The 19,095-nt window shown below is 39.4% G+C and overlaps 1 protein-coding gene across 1 annotated transcript in view; it reads right to left on the bottom strand.

Annotated features, from left to right (window-relative positions):
* LOC127620822 (protein dispatched homolog 3-like) overlaps positions 1 to 14,902 on the bottom strand; it is a 90,928-nt gene extending 76,026 nt beyond the window's left edge. The window contains exon 1 of the mRNA XM_052094077.1: positions 14,786 to 14,902. The gene's annotated coding sequence lies outside the window, so the exon portion shown is untranslated. The remainder of the gene's footprint in view (positions 1 to 14,785) is intronic.
* Positions 14,903 to 19,095: the final 4,193 nt, after the last annotated feature.

Below are 19,095 nucleotides of genomic sequence, written 5' to 3' on the forward strand. Positions count from 1 at the left end.
TTGCATAGGGCTGGCTGTTTTAAAAATGGTTAAAAGGCAAAAATTGCATTGTCTTAATTAATCTCTCTGAATCAGGTGGAAAACAGCCTATAGTTATCTCCAACCGAATGCCGTCTGGGACTTCATCCATTGACTGTAAGCGTGCATGCTTGCAGAATTGAAACACTGGCAGATATAGCATATCATGAGCTCATTAATTATGGCTGGATTTGCTGTTGTTGTGCTGTCATTGCTGGTCCCCATGCGTGAAAGACACCAATGTTCTGTAGAGGCAGCTGAGAAATGGGCCAGACCTATTCAGTTTTACCTGTTTGTTTTTTCCATCTCCCTTATGTCTGGAGAGAATGAAAGACAGAAAGAAGGGGAATAAAACGGAAAAACAGAAGGCTGTCTAAAGCAAACTCACTGCAAGCAGCCCTCGTGTCTGCTTTAGCGTCGTGATCTGAAATTTCATCAGCTAACCAAAGTGAAGATTCAAGGCCACTGTTCAATTTTACAGTGTTACAATGTCGCAGTCGTGATCCACTTTATAAAGCTACTGTATATGATGACATTATTGAAACCTAAACTAACCAAAATGCACCAAAGCCGAACTATAGAAGGAATAGGTCTGTCATCATGTATTCACCCATATGTCTTTCTAAATTGGATGACTTTTTTTTCTTCAGTGGAACTCAAGTGGCAGAACTTTGAAGAATGTACTGGTCTATCTTTTCCATACAAATATAATGAATGGAGAATAGAGCTTAACAACTTCACAAAGGAGGCAAATTCACCATAAAGGTATGATAAAAGTGCTTGTTCAAAATACCTTCAAAACAAACAGAAATGTTAGTCATTATTCACTGAAAATGTCACATTTGCCTTAGCAGTCATTGGCGCATTCATTATAACTCATGAGAGAAGTAGCCATGTTTAATTTGTGAATGAATCACAGGCGGGCACCAAGCACCCACGGAAAAGCACAAGATATTCCCAATTCATTTTCTCTATCTGCATTTAAAAAATATATTTGATAAACATTTCTCAGCTTAACCCAAACCAGAAAGCTATATTATTAATTAACGACATTAAAACATTTGAGTTGAAACAAATAATTAAAAAAAATCGAAAAAAGCAATTGTTAATTGGGAACTTTTCTGACTGGTGTTTTGGCAGGAGATCTGGAGCCAGAGGAATTCTTTGTTGGATTTTATGGGACACAACTGCAGATTGAAGTCTTGAATAATTAAATAATCAAGCGCACCGCTACAAGGAGGAAAAAAAAACTTTGTAATTGAGCAGGCTGAGCATACACAATCTTATTTTCCTTCCCAGGGCCGTAGCTATTGGGGTGAAAGGTGATAATGATTCTAGGGGCCTAAAGGTCCAGGGGGCCCCACAACAAATTCTGAACTGTATTTTTTTAATAGAAAAGGGGCGGAGCCAGGAGTTTTTCAAAGGGGTGGCTAGGCAGGAGCAAGCGATCAGTCTGTGGTGGCACAGAAATGTTCGAGCAGAATTTTCAAATTGTCGGACTGTGTGTGTGTGTGTTTGGGGGAGTGGATACAATGACACCCAGGATGGAGAGGTGTGGCGACTTTGGTGTGTGCACATGTTAAATTTGTACAGAGATGATTTCCCCTCTAAAGAACCAAGTTGTGCCAAAAAATTGCCAAATATATGACTAAAACAGCAATTGCGAGTGGGGGGCCAGTGCTTCGGTCCATGGTGGCCACCACCTAGCTCTACCACTGCCCAGAGCAAAAAACAGTCTGGGGTCCAGGTTACCTTGCTGTGTCCCTGTTCCTTCCTGTTACTTATGATAAAAATTTTAATAGTTTATTGGCATTTGTAGCATACGTGGAAGTGCTTATCTCAAATTACAAAATATGATTTTTTTTTTCAAATACAATTGTTTTAGACTGACTGTTCAAACTACATGCTATGTAGCGGAGTGAAGATTTATAGTAAAAAATTCAATTTCAAATTCAATTTTAATCTGTTTCTCTACCAAACCTATTATGTAGCTCCTAAAGATATGGATTTAACCACTGTACTTTCATGCTGCCTTTATAGGATTTTTGGAGCTACAAGGTTCTGATCACCATTCACTTGCATTGTATGGACATACAAAGCTGAAATATTCTTCTAAAAATCTTTATTTGTGTTCAGCAGAAGAAAATAAATTCATACACATCTGGGATGGAATGAGGGTTAATGATGAGAGAATTTAAATTTTTGGGTGTACTATACCTTTAAATTATCAGACACGTAGGCGCAGGCGTAGATATCTATATTGTAAAAGTAAAAAGAATTTCAGCTGACAGACATTGGCTACTCCATCAGTAAAGCCTGTTTCATTCTGCGTCTTCCGGGAGTGAGCTGCCGACAGGCTCACATAGACTGACAGCATAACAGAGCTGCGTTTCTTTACAGTAAAATAAACCACATTGAGTTTTTCCTGTGATAACGGCCATACATTATAAAATGGAGTGAGGCATTGTGTACTATTACAAACATAATCGTCAGTAAGACTATTTCGCATTTACATTCAAAAGGCATAATTAACATAGTACAGAACCCAAAACACAATTTGCAGAATACAACCTTCTTATATTGTCTGGTTTCAGTCAGATTTACTGAACAGAAATAGTGTGTGTGTGTGTGTGTGTGTGTGTGTGTGTGTGTGTGTGTGTGTGTGTGTGTATGTGTGAGCGTGTATTTATCACTTTGTGGGGACCAAATGTCCCCATAAGGATAGTAAAACCCGAAATGTTTGACCTTGTGGGGACATTTTGTTGGTCCCCATGAGGAAAACAGCTTATAAATCATACTAAATTATGTTTTTTGAAAATGTAAAAATGCAGAAAGTTTTCTGTGAGGGTTAGGTTTAGGGGTAGGGTTAGGTTTAGGGGATAGAATATAAAGTTTGTACAGTATAAAAACCATTATGTCTATGGAAAGTCCCCATAAAACATGGAAACACAACATGTGTGTGTGTGTGTGTGTGTGTGTGTGTGTGTGTGTGTGTGTGTGTGTCAGCCAATAGCTGGGTTTCCATCAACGTATTTCTATGCACATTTTAGGATATTGCATAAAAACGGCTAAATGGAAACAACAAGATTTGAATAAAATCTCCAAAATGCACATAAAAAACGTGGTGGGTAAATTATTTATTCGATAAGAAGAAATGCGCATAAAATGTGATGTAAACTTCACTTGTGTTCGGATTTCGAGGGGAGTTTTCATGAGGACAAGGGCGTAGATTTGGCTTGAACTTTGGGGGGGTTGCAACATGAAGCATTTACCCATGTTTCCATTGATCAGAGTATAAATAATGGGGGGCGGGGGTTGTACTTTCTTGTTTTGGTTACCTCCCCCTCTGGAATCTACTCCACTGCATGAGGACATACATCAGTCACAGAACCAATGTGTTACTGCATGATAAGAAACCATAATAAAGTGCGCAAAGAAGGCATGACAAAAACAGGTGTTTGTCCAAGATACAGTTGATTTTTAATCCAAGCACAAATGCAACATTTTAGTGCAGTACCTGTTTAACTGTGCTTCAGATGTGTGCTTCAATTCTATGTCACTGCATGTTGATGCATTTGCTTGAGGCAAGAAACAAGTAATACACAGGGGTCACGAGACGTATAAGTTGAATTTCCTTTAACGTAGCGCTCTTGGCGTGACTATAATTCACACAAATGTTTCTGTCAAATCAGTATGCTGTATCTGCAGACATGATGTTGCTTGGACATTCAGGCTTCACGTTAGTGACACGAGTATGCAAACAAGCAATTTTTTTATTTTTAAATTTTTTTGACGAATACTTTTCCATGACAGGGGCACTGAAGTGGCCAATTAGATTTCAGCTAGGGCCATTGTCCCTTTGGCCCCTTCCCTAGATCCGTCCCTGGATAGTTTATGGATATTTTTCATGAGGGCATCCAAATATGATCACTTTCTTCACAGAAAACTGGTTAAAAAATGGGACAGATGGCATATGCAATGTTTATTGCTGATAAGGTTTAACTGACCTGTTTTTGCAAGACGCCCGTATTTGACCCCATACAGGACGCCTAACGTCCCATATTGATGGATTTGTGTCCTGTAAAAAAGGGACTGACAGCGAGACTCTTCAAGAGGTCTCCCATTCTTAATTGAAGCACTCAAAACTCTCAAGTGTCCCGCATGGCTCGCAGTCTGGGTGTGTTATCGCACCTTAATGCATCTCTTTGGGTGTGTGAAGACAATGTCTGTGTTATTTTAAAATACATTTTCACTGCTTTGTCTGCCCTGTAACATACCTGAAATAATGGGTGTGTTTCATTCAGAGGTGATCATCCCTATGCCCTCATTGACTTTACCTTCCACTGTCGGAGGGCTGAAAGATGTAATAAAACGGTCATTCTAAATTCACATTTTATTTTACTTTTTGAAAATTCTCTTTTAACCATCATACTGTTTTGCCATCATTATAGTTTTCCCTTTGAAGTGCACTGTGAAGGCATCATTTATGCTGTTTGGAATGCAGTATATGTCTTATCATCGCAACACCTGATGAAAGAACTCGTCGCACACAACGAATTATGAAAAAACACATCAAAATCCAACCTGACACCCACGGGCAGAAACATAAATCGGCGCCTGTGGAATGAATTGTTGTTTTAAAACATATCTTTTCAACATCCAGTTCCCAAAAAGAATCCCCGACTGATTATTTCACAAATCTGACTGATTCAGTTCTCAAGCTCAACTCACTGACTCGATCTAGTCGAAGTGGTTCTGGAAGATTAGCTATCAGCGGAAAATTACTTGCATTTTCAAACAAAGAGATTAGAAGTTCAGAATCCTTGGAATAAAGTGCACAAGCAATATAGATGACTTTTACATCACTTTTCCAGTCTATTTACATTCTTATATATCTTGAAAGCTTCAGTCCCTTTTCATTGTAATTACATGGAAAAAAGTGACCAGGATATTCTTCGAAAATTGAAATTCACAAAATGTTTTCCACAGAAGAAAGAAAGTCACATAGTTTTGAACTGACAAAAGGCTTAGGGAAAAAATGCCAGAATTTTCATTTTCAGGTGAACTGTTCCAGAGACTTCTTTTAAAATGAATGGGAGAAATGGTAATGGCCAACTATCAACGGGTGTAGAAAGGAAGTCCCGACTTACATTTAAAAGAGCCAATCACCTTTAAGATACAGACATTGCCTATGAATCAACACGAGAACGCACATGTGCATTAGCTATACAAAACATTAATTTATTTTTTTTTTTTTTTGTGTAATTTGATGTAAAGAAACACAATTTATGATATGTTGTCGGTTTGTACTGCTGATTTGACATTTGTTCTTTAATCATGATCTTGACCAACCATTTTGGAACTTCCATTCTTTCCCAATTCAGGTAGATAGGAACTGCACTTCTATTCCGCTTGTTTACATAGAAAAATAGCTGCCGAGAGCATTTCAAAGATGGCCGCTGAGTGGACTGACTTGCTGAAAAAGTCTATTAAATGGCACTGTCCATGTTTTCATAGATCTAGTTTAAATATCCCATTCCTTCTTAGAAATAAATATAACCAGTTGCAGTGCATGTATGGATTGAAAATGCAATATTTTATGGTGCACCAGTGTACAGCTGTAATTCAATATTGTCAGAGATAAGACTTCAACAGAGGTGGGACTTATTGTTGTTGTTGTTTCTTTCTCTCTCTCTTTTGCTCTGGGTGGTGTGTGAGTGCTGATATCTTAAAAAGATTCTGCATTTAATTGACAGTGCAGTCTGAGCTGTTATCAGCTAGACCACAGCGTTTTGTTTGGTGAGGTTGTGAGGTACAATCTCACGTAGCATTGTGTTTTTGCTACACTGTGCGATCCCAGCATGTTCTCTGCGTATCACATAACTGCATTAGCATGAATGATTGACAGAAGAGGATGAAGACACAGCAAAACTTTCAGATGGTGTCATGGTTTGGAAATTTATGATAAGAAGCTCACTGAATGAGTTAGGTAACCAGCTTCATTTTTCGAACGTATTTAGTTGTTCATTTACATTACTTTTTTTTACATTTTGTTGTAACTGGGCTGCTGTGATGTTTTAATAATGATGTGATGTTGTGCGCAACCATTAGCATTAATTCTGGTTCACATCGAAGAATATTCTGGCCAAGACACAACCCTTAATGCTGTAAAAAACAAATCACAAAAATGTTGCTTCAAAATGTTTTTGAACATTTGAAAAAACAAAGTATTCTCCTCCCGGCCCTCCACCGGGGGACGGAGCGGTCTTACCACCTCCGGAGCTAACGTCTTCGGTTCTGGGTCGGCTGTCTCAGGAACGCTTGGGAGCCTTCCGGGTCCTAGAGGGGGTTCGTGAGTCAGGGGGCGTGCGCCGCCTGCGGGGTGCTCTACGCTGAGGCTGAGAGCTGGGCCCGGGTTGAGGCGGAGCAGGAGCTGGTTTCTTCGCAGGGGGACGCCCTCGGCGGGCAGACGGGGCAGGGCCCGTAGCGGCAGGTCTGCGGCGGGGCATGAAGTGAGAGATGGCCTCCGTCTGCTTCTTCACCGCGGAGAACTGTTGGGCGAAGTCCTCGACGGTGTCGCCGCAAAGGCCAATCTGAGAGACAGGTGCGTCCAGGAAGCGGTTCTTGTCGGCCTCACACATCTCGACCAGATTGAGCCAAAGATGGCGTTCCTGGACCACTAGGGTGGCCATCGCCTGTCCGAGTGCCTGCGCTGTGGCCTTCGTCGCTCTCAGGGCGAGGTCAGTCGCTGAGCGCAGTTCCTGCAGCACATCAGGATCAGGTCCACCCCCGTGCATGTTTCTGAGTGCTTTGGCCTGGTGGACTTGCAGGAGGGCCATCGCATGCAGGGCGGAGGCAGCGCGTCCAGCCGCACTGTAGGCCTTCGCGTTGAGCGAGGATGTTGTCCTACAGGGCTCGGATGGGAGTACGGGGCGGCCACGCCAGGAGGTAGGGCTACCGGGGCATAGATGGTACGCAACTGCCCTATCGACCTGGGGAATCGCCCCATATCCGTGGCGCTCTCCGCCGTCGAGGGTGGTGAGAGTGGAGCGGGTGGCACCTAGACGGGCGGAGAGCAGGGCTCTCCACGTAGATGTCAGCTCGTCATGCACCTCCGGGAAAAACGGGACCGGGGGGATGCGAGGACCCGAACGGCGCGCTGCCCCCAGGAACCAGTCATCCAACCGTGAAGGCTGTGGGGAGGATGGAGGGTTCCAATCCAACGCTCTGTTGAAAGCAAGCCGCGACCGCAACGTGGTCATGGTCATGTTCTCGCAGTGAGAACATGAGCCATCCACAAACGCCGCCTCGGTGTGATCACGGCCCAAACACACGAGACAGCGCCTGTGGCCGTCTGAAGCGGAGAGCACTCTACGGCATCCAGGAACAACACAGGGGCGGAAGGGCATCTTGAAAAAGACGCGTCCTGAAAAGGACGTTCAACGCCGCTGTGTTTTGCTCTTTTAGAGAAATTACTCTTTTAATAGGAATTTACTCTTTTAATACACAGTGTGTGTGTGTGTGTCTGCGCTGTCGAAGCGCTCAGGGGCAACAATGCACGCCGTGCAATGTGAAGGAGAAAGCCGCTGTTGTGCGCCGTCATGATCCAACAGCATGCAGATCGTCAGAGGAAACAGAACGTTTAAATTGGTGTGTAACTCGCAGCAAACTGCAGACAGACCATCGGCTCCGAAGAAATTTTCTGAATGAACTCCCGTATTTGCGCCGCTTAAATACCCGTATGTCCAGGGGCGGGACATGCAAATACCGGCTGCAAACTCTCATTGGCCTTTTTTCATAGATCAGAGGTGGATATCGGTGCTCAAGAGAGACCCCTAGTGTCGCTTCTCCGACACAACGTGGAGAGAGCGACAGAAGGGGAACATGTGAAGCAACCAAACCACATGTTTTATGCGCCATTTATGGGTGGGTAAATCTAAAATAGGTGATACTACAATTATAGGCTGGTGTGAAGAAAATGCATTCAAATTATGGTGTAGCAAACATTTGTAGTACAGAAAACCCAGAAACAAATTACGAAAATATGTGTAAACTTTGTAATCAGAATTTCTATAATTTCTGTTTTATAAAATGGCATTACTATACATTACCTACAGCTTTGCAAAAGGATTTTTATGTGGCTCTTATCATTGCAGTTTCCAGGTAAAATGAACACTAGCGGCACGAAAATAATTATGACATTTATTCTTCAACTTAAGTAAAGTAAAACGGCTGAGAACACTTACATTTACAATCTTGTGTAAGCCTAATCAAGTTGAATGGTAGCTCAACTGATAGAGCGTTGCCGTTGCGACGCAAAGGACCAGGGTAGGTGTCCAGAAGAGCATGCAAGTAAACACGTGAGTTGTAAGTGTTGTAAAAGCACAACAAAATGATTTGGTTGCTTCAGCGATTGCATTTTTCGTCTCACAATTGCTTTTTCTGTCACTAGTTAGGTTTTGGTTCAAGGTAGAGAGGTATGTTTTGTTGATTTAAACTCAATAGAGCTAAACCTTAAACACCTCATTTGTTTTAGGGTCACAGAACGGAAATTTACTGTGTTCCAGTCAGTCAATCTGATTGGATCTTGCGATTTTCACTAGTGCTTTCCAGTTTTGAATGCAATTTGCATCAGATGGTCAGTAAACAGTCCGTGGGAGATTTGTGCACCCTGACTACCAGAAACTGCACAGCCAGTAGATCCGATTGGAATTTGCCAGTAAGAGAAAACTATTGCGATTTTTTAATATGCATCAGACGATCTGTGGGCGTGCCCCCTAAGGCTGTGACTAACAAAGCAGTAAAGTCTCTTTGTTCCATGCTGGAAACTCTCAGGCTGTTTTCAGAGTTTGCTGGAGTGTACCCCTACATCTGATCTCAGCGCTTTAGTCATTCCCCCGAAAGGTTTAAAGTTAGACTTTCAGCTTTAGAGAGAAACCTTAAGGCCATGGCAGACTGATGGATGTTGTGGAATCAAATCTCTGTCAGGGTTGCGGCCTTGCAGAGAGCCCTACACTGTCAGACCAAGCTTATTTTCCTTTCATATCAGAGAATTTCTGCTTTTGAAGTTGAATTTTTCTATGTGATAAAAGGCTTTGAAATATCGAAGGTTATCTGGGAGTTCACTGTTCAGTACTGCATTTTTTAAAATAATTTAAGCAAAGATAACAGAGACATGGCCAGAGTTTCCTGAATCAAACATGGTAAGATAGTTACATATGATTAATGACAAATGAAGATGTACAATACTACCTAATAATAGAATGTGAAACAGAACACATTATGCAAAGAAAAGGTTAGTATAGTAATGTCATCTTGGACATAAAAATGGTTATCAAGCATTTTTAATTTTGTGTAAAAACACTTAATTGGCAGTTTGTGAGTCAAGAAAAGGATGTTACAAAAAAAAAAAAAAAAAAAAAGGGAATGGTGAGCAGGGACAGAGCAGCTTAGTTATTCTGCTAAATATGTCCCTTTGAATTATTACAAAAAAAGATAGACATTCGGGTTTGGAACAAAATGAGGGTGAGTAAATGAAGACAGAATTCTGAATTTTGGTTGAACTATAACTTTAAGAAAAAAGATTAATGTGAATGGAATAACATTATGTTATCAGAAGAAAAGAAGGGGAGGGGGGGCTAGGATTATATCATCCTTCCTTTTTCCTCTAATGTCTTCCAGCATGGTTGTCAATAGCCTAATAAAACTAAATTCCTAAAGCAGGATCATTTTCAAAATAACAAACATGCAGATATTTTTTATGTGTGACTGTTATTGTCTGCAAACAGATGTTAACTAGGTTTTTTGTTGGCATTTTAGAAACAGTGGTGGGGTTACATCATACTTGTTTACATTTCATTTAAAACAGTTATCCATTTTAGCATAATTATTTTATTTAAATCTCCTTATATTGCACAATGTATTCCTAATTTGTTTTCTTGCAGAAATGGAAGTGGTAGTTCTGTGAGACAGACTCTGGATCTTTACATATTCATTCAATTCAGGCATCTCATCCATTCACCATCCAGCCTCTGCTTTACACGCTCTGCATATCTCTCTGCCATCACTCATTATGCCTCCGTTGATTTTGTTTTTTTGCTATCAATGTTCTCAATTCTCTGTTCATTGCACTCTTTATACTGGATCAATATGGCTTTTCAAGCGGCAATGTTTCATTTTCAAGAGTGCTTGGTGCGTGCCGGTCTTCGTGTTCAGTGTGAGAAAGATTGTATGAGTTTTTCCAACATGGCAAATCATGGGCGAAAACAGAACTAAATTGTGTTTTTCAACATTTCAGAAGTTGGTATTACAGTTTCACATGTCATTTTCCCTTAGTTTCTTTGGTAAGTGCATCTATTCTCACCATTTTCTCAAGGGCCATATACACAACACATGAAGCCTTTTGTCTATACTTCAATGTAATCACAGTGCTCATGCTATTTGCTGAGTCCATCTCCTAAGCAGCACAAATGTGTTGTCTGGGTGCCGCAACTGCTGTGTGTTTTGTGGCCATGGGACTGTGGTGTGTTTTCTGCTATTGGCTCAGTACATCTCCTAAGTGCAAATGTGCTGTTCAGGTGCCACAACTGCAACATGTTTTTTGGGCCGTGTGACTAAACATCCCATGGACCCCATCTCCTCCGGTCCACTAAAAAAATATGTTTACCTTTTCAGGGGTGTTGCTGCTCACCTTTCCTCAGTGTTTATAAGCTTCGCAAAAGCCTTGGTTTCTTTTGCTTCATATAACACAAATGATGCGTACCTTTCTGCATGGGCCAGATTCATCGTACACCATTGTTTATCCTTCTACAAGGGTATTGCACAAACGATGCTAACCCTTCTGCAAGGGCCAGATGAATTGTTTACCCTTCTGCAAAAATACGAATTGCACAAACAATGCTCACCCATTCGCAAGGACTTATCAATTATCTTAAACTAGTCTACCCTTCTGCAGGGTATAGTAAAATAGTAGTATGTTTATACAGAGTTATACAGGCTATTGTTTGCATAATGAATTTCAATTTCTTCTTTCAGGTTTCTTCCTCGCCTTTCCAAGACCTGGTTGTTGTTCTGAGTCATATTCAGTGTTTTTTTTTATTTTCCTTATGGGGTATAGGTTTTAAATTAGGTTCTACTTTTTTGGGAGGTATGCTCCTCTCCCCTGCCATCATTGCCTTACAGCAGGATCTGACGGTTCTAGCAAGTATCTGAGAGCTGAACCGTAGGAGGGGTCTTAGGCCAAAGGAAACTAATTTATCACTATATTCATATTAATTCTAAATTAACCGGAGTCTTTCTGGTAGAAACAGAAGTAGTTCTGTCAGGAAGACTCATGATCTTTACGCATTCATTCAAATCAGGCATCTCATCCAACCACTATCCAGCCTCTGCTTTATAAGTTTGGCACAGCTGTCTTTCATCGCTCATTATGCCTCCAATGTTTTCACCCCTCACCACCCTATCACCACCAGTTTAGGTTCTGTCCTGCCCTAAGGGTAAGCTCCTCTCCCCTTCTGTCATTGCCTTCTGGCAGAATCTGGCTGTTTGAGCAAGCATCTGATCGTTGAACCTTAGGACAGGGCTTAAGCCAAGTAAACTCATCACTATATTAGTATTCATTCTCAATTATCCTGATTCTTCCTGGTAGAAATATATTGCTGTGTTTAGAATTCTTTACAGGAATGTTTTGAGTTCAAATTAAGCTTTTAATTTTTATGTAAATCATTTTCTGGTATCCTTGCATGCACTGTGTGAAAGTTACTGGGTTTACAAGCTTTATATGGTCATGACAGGAGTTGAAGTATTGGGTGTAACTTTGCCCAGACAAGGTTTGAAAGCAATTCTCACTCATTATCATTTTCCGCGTTAATAGACAGCATGCTACAGGTGCTGTCCATAGAGCTTTTATTTTATTGAACCTGGAACATTCCTTTAAGTTTAGGGATGCTGATTTATTTGTATTTATTTTCTTTACATTGATTTTGCAAAGTTCTTTCATAAAGAAAATTCAGCAGAGCATCTTCAGTCATCAATATCAATACAGTAAGTATTATACAAACCCATACAATAATATTTCTTTTGAATTAAAACAATCAGTGTGTAATATTGTCCCAAGCATTTTCAGTGCTTTGTGTTTATATAAACTGAATCTCACATCTATGTGGCAGACTATATAACCTTTGCATCAGATGCCAGCTAAAAATAGTCCTCCCTCTCTACCTCTTTTCTTTCTTCACCTGCCTCTGCTCACCTATTCCACATTGCTTTAGTATGAAATATCTGCCTCTTTCTCGGTTTCTCTATACACACAGTTCAGTTAGAATTAGATTAGTGTGTAACACAACCGTTTATAAGAGAACATTCAGTCGTTACTGTGAAAGCATCTTTTATGAGTATTCCCCAGAATGAACAACAGCGAATCATTCCAGCAGTCTCAATTCAAACCAGGAAAGTTCACAAGCATAAATAACCTCCTGTCTGGCTGCGAGATGTGACAGCTAAGACTCAGTGTTAGGTTCTCTCATGGTGGCATAGCTGCTCGGAAAGATTATTTACCCAATATCTGTTAAACATGACAGAGTGCAGTATATTGTGTGTGTGTGTGTGTGTGTGTGTGTGTGTGTGTGTGTGTGTGTGTGTGTGTGTGTGTGTGTGTGTGTGTGTGTGTGTGTGTGTGTGGCAGGGAATGAGAGATAAACTGATTTGAGGGCAGTGGAGAGCCATGGCAGAGCATGCTTACAGATCTGTCCACCAGGAAGTGTGTCTATTAGATCAAATGCTCATAGCTTTTACTGGATGAAGGAATGCAGAAATTGTGGTACGCATCAGGTGTGTTCCTGAGGATTCAGACTTACTGTATGTTTACTGTGTGTGTTCATACATGAAATGAGAAACAGATTTTGTGTTTTGTCTAAACCAGCCAATCTGATCTGGTTTTGCTTCAGGGCACAGATTTTACATTGTACATAAATCCAATACAATACCAAAACGACTGAACAAAGTAAGCAATAAATGTATGGAGCTAAACAATGACTAAAGCATTTAAATCTGAATTTTGTTTATTTGAATTCTAGACGTGACATTTCACAAAACTAAAGATTTTGGTGGCATGTTTTATAAATATATCATTTTTAACAGCAGTTTTGCACCATGTGACCAAGTGAGTCTGTTTGGTCAGTGCAATGTGATTGAAACTGGCTCACACCGTGCCAATCACTAGGTTGTGCAAGTAAATAAGACAGCTTTTAACTGTCCAGTCAGTCGTGCCCCACTGTTCATTGGCTCGCTGTTAAATCGAGCAGCACAGCTTTTTCGTTCTTTTGGGGTTTCGTTTTGCTTCCTCTACAGTCTTTTATTTTTTTTAGAATTCAAATGAATAAAATTCAGATTCAGTTACTTTAGTCATAGTTCTAGCTTCATAAAAATGTTCTTTTGAAATAAATATTGAAATACATTAATATTACCATGAGCTACATCCAACAATGTGCCAAATTATAATCATGACAAAAGCTGAATAGAAAAATGTACCATATTCATTTTTGAATGTGTCTTGAATTTCAATGATTTCGAGCTCTCAGTAGCCAATAATTCATTGCATTAAACAAATTGTGGTTAGGTGGATGAAATTACTTACAGGTATTTCTGTTAGCACAGAGTAATGAAACATTATTGAATAGCACAACATTTTGTGAACCTGTATTAATGTAGACTGGGTCATATTGTTAGACCTTATATAGATTTGTCATGGCTTTCGAGGATGTGGGAACCCAGACAGCACATTAGATGTTTTTTATGTGTGTTTCATCTAAAAAGAATCACATTCTAATTAACATGATAAACATCTTAAAAAGAGCAGATTTACATCCACTCTAAATCATAAATGTCTCAAAGAAATCTATTGAATGTCTTTTTGACATATGAATGGAAACATGTTATGGTGGTTTCGCAGATGAGCAAAGAGTAAAAAAACACACACACAACAAATAGACGTCTGGTTGATGTGCGTGTTCTATAAGGATATTTTGTGCAACTTGGCATCTGGCATTTGGCTAGCTTCCACCAAAGTGAATTCGCGCCAAAATACGGTAGAATTTGATTGGATGCAGAGCCCTTGACATTAACAAAAGAGAAAAGGTGTGTTTATACTGTAAATAGCTATAGTTTTGGAGAAAAAATGGTCCTCCAAAGGGAGCTAAATCTGACAAAACCTCTTTTTGGATGCATTTGAGGAAATCACTGCTGGAATGATCATTACTTATCTGGCTGAATCGAAAAGAAGACATTGGCCATACAGCCACACCAGCAAAAACCAGGAAAGTTTCACTGGTGACCAAAATAGCCACCAAACCAGCTAAATCACCATCAAACCAATACTAACCAGCTAAACCAGCCATAACCAGCATGGAAATATATTGCTTGTCTAAGCTTAATTGAATATATATATTCACAAATAATGCAAATACTCTTTTTTTAAATTGTAAAAATGCAAAGTTTTCCATTAGTGGAAGGATTAGGATGTGGGTTAGTGTAATTTTATAGTAATTATAATTAGCTTTGTACAAAAACAGTATGAGAAGCAGCTTTGAAGATGCTGAATGGTGGAGATGAAACCATCACCTTGGTTATCCAGGTGGGAGAATGACTGGCACACCTATTTCCCTTTTACTCATTTCGCTTGAGAATATACACCAAAATTACCATTTACGTTTAGAATGAAAATCACAATGGGATGAAGGATGCTACTATGAAATTAAAAGAAGTCTCTTACCTGAGTCAGAGCTTGTCACTCTGAAAGATGTCAAGCTTTTTTGGACTTCCTCTGTACCTGAGAGTGCCCGCTACAGTGAGAGCACTTCAATGTAAACACCAAACTACTTCATAAAATCTTAATGTGGTACTGTATAAGACTCCTTATATTTTGTTAACTCCTAAACATTTATTGCTTGCTTTGTGTTGCTTTGTTTCTCTCTGCTATACTATATGTTGTTGTCCATGCGACCGTCACACTAAGTGAGAGCGTGGTCTGCCTCTCTCCTCAGTGCTGTTGCTCAGCTTTGTTCATTCCTCCATCCAAGCCGACACATCAGCACAAAATTGAGAAGGGATAGACAGAGAGATGTATGTGAGATATATGCACAAAAAACACAGAAAACCTTTATGGATGGTTCATGTTATTTTAGATTGAACATACATCACTGTTTTGGAATATTCTGTTAAAAAATAGTACACTAATATGAAGATGTTGTACTATTAAATTCATATGCATACCCCCTGTACAAATGAGGATGGTTTAGTCTCAACTAGAGAAGTAAGAGAGAGAGCGAGAGAGAGAGAGAGAGAGAGAAAGAAAACTATGAACTATGAAAGAAAGATAAGAGAAGCCCTATCAAGTAAAACTAAATGTGAACATCTTAATACCAATAATGACCATAATTATATGTGGATTCCCAATGATGTAACAGATTTTTTAAGATTTACCATATGTAAAAGTTTATGAGTCAGCCACTGAAAACCCATCATTTTCAACCACTATCTAAAGTTTAAAATCTCAAAAGTATTATTTTCTCCGGCTGCATTCAGTCTCTGTCACACACGCTGGGTCTCTCACGCTGTATTGTTTATCACTCTGGTTTAGATGACAATAAGTGTGCATTTATGGGCGATGCAAAGATATACAGTACTGTAGCTTACCTGTATCTCTCCCTCACCTGCCTCACCACTTGCAGGTGAAGTCTCCATGTTCTGGACAGTAAATCCACACCCATATTTATTATGCCTAGGACAAGCATAGCACGTAATGAATAAAAACAGTTTCTGTGCTAGGATGTGCAGTCGAGTCGAGCGTGTATCTTCTGGAAATTTGTGATGCAGCCTTATGCTAATATGCTTTAAATTATTATTTTCACATCAATCTAATCTTCATACCCAATAATGACAAAGCAAAAAACTGATTTTTGATAATTTTTTTGATAACTATTCAAAAGAAAAAAATTAAATGTCGCATTGACATAAGTATTCAGACCCTTAACTCAGAACTTAGTTGAAGCACCTTTGGCAGTGATTACAGCCTCAAGTCTCTTTGGGTATGATGCGAAAATTGGGTATTATGCTTTGCACACCTGGATTTGGGGATTTTCTGCCATTCTTCTCTGCAGATCCTCTCAAGCTCTGTCAGGTTGGATGGGGACCATCAGTTGACAGACATTTTCAGATATCTCCAGAGATGTTTGATTGGGTTCAAGTCCGGTCTCTGGCTGGGCCACTCAAGGACATTCACCGAGTTGTCCCTAAGCCACTCTTGCATTGTCTTGACTGTGTGCTCAGGGTCATTGTTCTTTTGGAAGGTAAACCTTCTGCCCAGTCTGAGGTCCTGAGTGCTCTGGACCAGGTTTTCTTTAAGGATATCTCTGTTTTTTGCTCCGTTCAGCTTTCCTTCATCCCTGACCAGTCCCCAAGTTCCTGCCACTGAAAAACAAACCCCACAGCATGATGCTACCACCACCATGCTTCGCCGTTGGGATGGTTTTGTGCAGGTGATGAGCAGTGCCTGGTTTCATCCAGACATGATGCTTGGAATTGAGGCCAAACATTTCAATCTTCATTTCATCAGACCAGAGAGATCTTTAGGTGCTTTTTTTGCTTTCTTGCACTGAGAGGCTTCAGTCTGGCCTCTCTGCCATAAAGCCCAGCTCTTGGAAGAGTCCTGGTTGTTCTAAACTTCTTCCATTTAAGAGTAATGGAGGCCACTGTGCCCTTGGGAACATTCAATGCAGCCAAAACAATTTTGTAGCCTTCTCATGTCTGTGCCTCGACACAAGCCTGTCTCTGAGCTCTGCAGGCTGTTTCTTTGACGTCATGACTTGGTTTTTGCTCTGATATGTGTGCCTTTCCAAATCATTTTAAATCAATTTAATTTACCACAGGTGGACTCCAGTCAAAGTGTAGAAACATCTCAAAGATGATCAGAGAAATGGGATGCACCTTATTTAAATTTCAAGTGTCATAGCAAAGGGTCTGAATACTTATGTCAATGTGATATTTCAGTTTTTCTTTTTAATACATTTGCAAAGTTATCAAAAATCTGGTTATTGCTTTGTCATTATGGGGTATAGAGTGTAGATGGGATTTGATGAAGGGGTCTGAATGCTCTCTGAATGCACTGTATGCCAATTTTTGCCAGAGGAATTGGGAAGAAAAATTTGTGAAGTTTCAGGAAGTGAAAAAAATCAACAACAACAACAAAAAATAATAATAATATTTAAAAAAAAAAAATGCACTTACATTGGAAGTCCATGGATCAAGGTTTTGCATCAGAATAAATGTTTAAAAAAAAAAACATGTTTCAAAGGTATACTCACAAGACTTGAACATAAACATGTTAAAAGGTGACTAGTGTAATAAAATACCTTTCTAAGTCTTTTATAATATTTAACAAGTTAAAATGCTCACTATTTGGCAAATATTGCATGAAAGTTGCCTTTTTTATTCATGTTGTTATAACTGCATATCAATGCATTTATAAATGTGTTATTAGTAATTAATGAACTCCTTAATATCAATTTTATAAACAAAGTGAATATAAATGTAAAGTGTTAGGCACCCCACATTTAAAAAAACCCTGATTTAGCAACTTTACAGCTCAAATAATTTCACATAACTGCATTCTGCTTTTAAACCTTCCAATGCATTTTCCCCAAAGACATCCATTGTTAGTGCATTACTGTAAACACAATTTTGGCTTGTTTGTACAAACTGAGGGACAGGTCAAAATTCTTGTCTGTGGTATTCGATAGCGTGCTTAAATTGTTTTGAACCCAGTACATTACCTTTGAAGCACAAATGATGTTAAGCGTAAAGTCAGAGAGGCAGACACACGGCATCCATCACAATGCTAAACAGCAGTGTTTGGTAGAAGAATGATATTTAGATCCCTGATGGCTTTTTTTAATTAAAGAAACTGCCATTGTGAAGGAGGGGGAGATACAACGACACCCCGAGCATCTTCCAAGAATATAGAGCAGGCATTCTAAAAACAGTGAATCCCTTCATTTCACAGTTAACCTTCACATTTAGAAATCAATAAATTTTCGTAATTGTGCCAGCAAAGGTCAGAAAGTACCCAACGGAAAAGTTTATTGCTCAGAGGTTGCTCTTTCATAACTCATGAGACGTAATTGAGTTCTCAGTTATTTTTCATTCAAGTATCTGAAGTTTCTCCTAAAAATCCTTAGGAGAAATAACACCAGACACAAATACAATAGTTTAAAATGAATATGGATAAAATAGCTCAGATTGTTTAATAATGGGAGAATTTGCTGAGATGTTTGAGTTCACATCGAGATCTCACACTTTTGATTGCAGACTTTGGTGTCTCAATCTGAGCACAGTTTGTTGTTGTGTATCAAAATCTTATTAACTTTGTATTTATTTATAAGGATGATGGCTTTTGTCACATAAACAAGCTTTGAAACTATAAAAGTTGCAACATCAACAAATATACATATGATATTTTGAGACATTTGCAAGAAATATGATAAAAAGTGATTAACACACTTCATCATATTCTCTGTTTGAGAGAGGCTGCATGTGTAATCACCTCCTCTGCTTGTTTAGTGTCTCTGCCATGCCGAAATGTCTCCTCTCTCCGGGATGTAGTTTGTGAGGCTCGGATAATGATGGAATTGCTATTAGCTCTCTGAAATTGCATGGAGAGTGGGAACTTGTTATTAGGGCAGAAAGTGGAGAAATAGAACGGAGGAATATGGAACCAAACACTTTTTCTATTCTGTGATTCAATGTTTTACAATATAATTTTTCCATCTTTGATACTATTATGGATGGAATAGTTTTTTTCAGAGGGTAAAAGTCTATTTTTAACTTATCCCCAAAAAACTCTTTATTATAATAAACATTTTTAGACGTACACTGATGAGTCAAAACATTATGACCACTCACAGGTTAAGTGAATAACGCTGATCATCTCCTAATGTCAGCATGAACAAAGAGAAAGATGTTAGTGACTCCAATTGCAGTTTTTAATGATGAAGAAGACAATCTACAAACAGAAACAGTGCAAGG

The sequence above is a fragment of the Xyrauchen texanus genome, chromosome 27, assembly GCF_025860055.1.
Source record: "Xyrauchen texanus isolate HMW12.3.18 chromosome 27, RBS_HiC_50CHRs, whole genome shotgun sequence".
Lineage (NCBI taxonomy): Eukaryota > Metazoa > Chordata > Actinopteri > Cypriniformes > Catostomidae > Xyrauchen > Xyrauchen texanus.